This window comes from Colobus angolensis, unplaced genomic scaffold (genome assembly GCF_000951035.1).
Source record: "Colobus angolensis palliatus isolate OR3802 unplaced genomic scaffold, Cang.pa_1.0 Scaffold65, whole genome shotgun sequence".
NCBI classification, from domain to species: Eukaryota; Metazoa; Chordata; class Mammalia; order Primates; family Cercopithecidae; genus Colobus; species Colobus angolensis.
In genome coordinates this window covers 3,886,425-3,890,083 of record NW_012120154.1, presented here as the reverse complement: position 1 = coordinate 3,890,083, position 3,659 = coordinate 3,886,425, and the positions used below count along the sequence as shown (strand labels likewise).

Genomic DNA, 3,659 nt, shown 5'->3' with positions numbered 1-3,659 from the left:
GCTGTTCTCGAACTCCTGACCTCAGGTGATCCACCCGCCTCAGCCTCCCAAAGTGCTGGGATTACAGGAGTGAGCCACCACGCCTGGCTTCTACTGGTCTTGATACCTCTAATAATGGCTTTCCTGTGCTCACCTGCAAGTTCAGGTTCAGGGAACAGATGCCTGGGAGTCCATCTTTCATGCAAATGACCTTCTCCCAGTAGTTGGGAAGATGGCAAGCATGAAACAGGAGAGCTCTGGATTCCGGCTGGTCTGAGTTCTAGTCTCAATCCCACCATTTCCCACCTGAGACCTTGGGTCAGCTCACGAATTCATATATACTAAAATAGGTGCTTAAAATGTGCCAGGAATTATGCTAGATGTTGGGGAAATCATGATAAATCAGAAAGGCACAGCCGGGAGCAGTGGCTCACTCCTGTAATCCCAGCACTTTGGGAGGCCAAGGTGGACGGATCACTTGGAGTTTGAGACCAGCCTGGCAACATGGCAAAACCCCACCTCTACAAAAAACTTAAAAAATTAGCTGGGCATAGTGGCATGCAGCTACAGTCTCAGTTACTTGGGAGGCTGAGGTGGGAGGATCACCTGAGATTGGGAGGTGGAGGCTGCAGTGAGCCGTGATTGCATTACTGTATTTCAGCCTAGGTGACAGAGTTAGACTATGTCTCAGAACAGAGCAGAGCAGAGCAGAACAGAACAGAAAAGAAAACAGGGAGGGGGAGGGGGAGAGGGGAGGGGAGAGGGAGAAGGAGGAGGAGATGAGGAGAGGGGGACATATCCCTGGCTTGACTTCATAGGGCTTGTAGTCTAGCAAGAGAAATGGACAGTAAGAAAGTAATGCACATTATTATTTAATCTTGGTTGTGATAAATGTATAAAGGAAGAGTAAGTGGCATGAAGGTAAAGGATAGGGCATTGGGGAAAGTGTCTCCAAAAAAATGACATTTCAGCTGCTTGGTAAAGGCTGTGCAGGCGTTAGCATTAGTCAGTGAAATTGCAGGAAGAGGAGAGGAAGGGAGTAGAATGTGCAAAGGCCAGCCTGACACGGCAGCTCACACCTGTAATGCCAGCACTTTGGGAGGCTGAGGCAGGAGGATCACTTGAACTCAGGAGTTTGAGACCAGCCTGGGCAGCATAGTGAGACCCCATTTCTACCAAAAAAAAAAAAGAAAAAAATTAGCCAGGCAGGATGGTGCACACCTGTAGTCCCAGCTAGTCAGAAGGCTGATGTGGGAGTATCACTGGAGCCCAGGGGTTCAAGGTTGCAGTGAGCTGTGAGCGTGCCAATGCACTCCAGCCTGGGCAACAGAGTGAGACCCTGTCTCAAAAATAAAACAAACAAATAGGCTGGGTGCAGTGGTTCATGCCTGTAATCTCAGCACTTTGGGAGACCAAGATGGGTGGGCACCTGAGGTCAGGAGTTCAAGACCACCCTAGCCAACATGGTGAAAACCCATCTCTATTAAAAATACACAAATTAGCCAGGTGTGGTGGCAGGTGCCTGTATTCCCAGGTACTCGGGAGGCTGAGGCAGGAGAATCTCTTGAACCCAGGAGGCGGAGGTTGCAGTGAGCCAAGATTATACTACTGTATTCCAGCCTGGGCGACAGAGGGAGAATCCTCTCAAAACAAAACAAACAAACAAAGAATATGCAAAGGCCCTGAGGCAGAAAGGAGGCTGCATGTTGGGCTGGAGAGGACAGCAAGAGGGGGCACAGAGGAGCTATAGGACAAGGATGGAGAATGGGGGGGGCCTGGTCTCACTGGCCTTGTGCGGCTTTGCGGACATGTTGAGGACTTAGGATTCTGAGTTTTGTTTCGGTTTGGTTTTTTTGAGACAGAGTCTTGCTCTGTGGCCCGGGCTGGAGTGCAGTGGCCAGATCTCAGCTCACTGCAAGCTCCGCCTCCCGGGTTTATGCCATTCTCCTGCCTCAGCCTCCCGAGTAGCTGGGACTATAGGCGCCCGCCGCCTCGCCCGGCTAGTTTTTTTTGTATTTTTTTTTAGTAGAGACGGGGTTTCACCGTGTTAGCCAGGATGGTCTCGATCTCCTGACCTCGTGATCCGCCCGTCTCGGCCTCCCAAAGTGCTGGGATTACAGGCTTGAGCCACCGCGCCCGGCCTTGGTTTGGTTTTTTTTTTTTTTGAGATGGAGTCTCACTCTGTCGCCCAGGCTCGAGTGCAGAGGCATAATCTCGGCTCACTGCAACCTCTGTCTCCCAGGTTCAAGCGATTCTCCTGCCTCTGCCTCCCAAGTAGCTGAGACTACAGGCATGCGCCACCAAGCCCAGTTAATTTTTGTATTTTTAGTAGAGATGGAGCTTCACCGTGCTACTCAAGCTGGTCTTGAAATCCTGGCCTCAAGCAATCCACCCTCCTTGGCCTCCCAAAGTGCTGAGATTACAGGTGTGAGCCACCAATAAAGGAGTGACATGTTCTGATTTGCTTTTTTCTTTTTTTTTTTGAGACAGAGTCACGCTCTGTTGCCCAGGCTGGAGCACAGTGGCGCGATCTCGGCTCACTGCAAGCTCCGCCTCCCGGGTTCACGTGATTTTCCTGTCTCAGCCTCCCGAGTAGCTGTGACTACAGGCACCTGCTACCACGCCACACCCAGCTAATTTTTTGTATTTTTAGTAGAGACAGGGTTTCACCGTGTTAGCCAGGATGGTCTCAATCTCCTGACCTCGTGATCCGCCCATCTCAGTCTCCCAAAGTGCTGGAATTACAGGCGTGAGCCACCGTGCCTGGCCCTGATTTGCTTTTTTCACAGTCACTCTGATTGCTGGGCAGAGAGAATGGAGTGTGCAGGGTGATGAGAGTGAATCAGATGACCTGCCAAGAAAAGGTGCACGTACTCATCGGTGCCAGAGATGATCAGGGCTTTGAGATGGAGGCAAATTGACACATTTCCAAACTAATTGAACAGGCACATCTACAGGATTTGGGGGTGAGGGAGGGGAGAAACCCATGGCTGACTCCTGTTATTTCTCCAGGCAGGGTACTTGGGTTGGGAGGTCTGTTTGGAGTTGTCTGGGGCATGGTGTGGGGTGCCGGCAGGACACAGTGGAGATGAGGGGGAGGTTAGTGAATTGTGGGAGCTGGAGCTCAGGGCCAGACCACCACAGGAGATGGAGGCCTGCGAGTCTTCAGGATCTGTCACTGACCAAAGTCTTGCTCATGGATGAGGCTATCGTCTGCGGAGGAAAGTGTGGAATGAGATGAGAATAGGCCTGGGTGGAGGCCAGGGAATCAGCAAAGACAGCCAGGAAGGCCAGAGGCTTGGAGGCAAACCCCACAATGTGCCCCTCCTCCCCAGTAGCCAAGACCAGAGACGGTTTCAAGGTAAGAGAGGAGGCCGGGCACAATGGCTCCTGCCTGTGATCACAGCACTTTAGGAGGCTGAGGCTGAAGGATGTGCTTGAAACCAGGAGTTCAAGATCAGCCTAGGTAACAAAGTGAGATCCCATCTCTACAAAACAAAAAAATTAAGGCCGGGCGCGGTGGCTCAACCTGTAATCCCAGCACTTTGGGAGGCCGAGATGGGTGGATCATGAGGTCAGGAGATTGAGACCATCCTGGCTAACCCGGTGAAACCCCGTCTCTACTAAAAAATACAAAAAACGGCCGGGCGCGGTGGCTCAAGCCTGTAATCCCAGCACTT

The 3,659-nt window shown here is 51.7% G+C and overlaps 1 protein-coding gene across 1 annotated transcript in view; it reads left to right on the top strand.

The window, feature by feature from the left end:
- The window catches only part of TRIOBP (TRIO and F-actin binding protein), a 98,707-nt gene that overhangs the window by 11,126 nt on the left and 83,922 nt on the right, over positions 1 to 3,659 (top strand). The gene's annotated exons all lie outside the window — the stretch shown is intronic.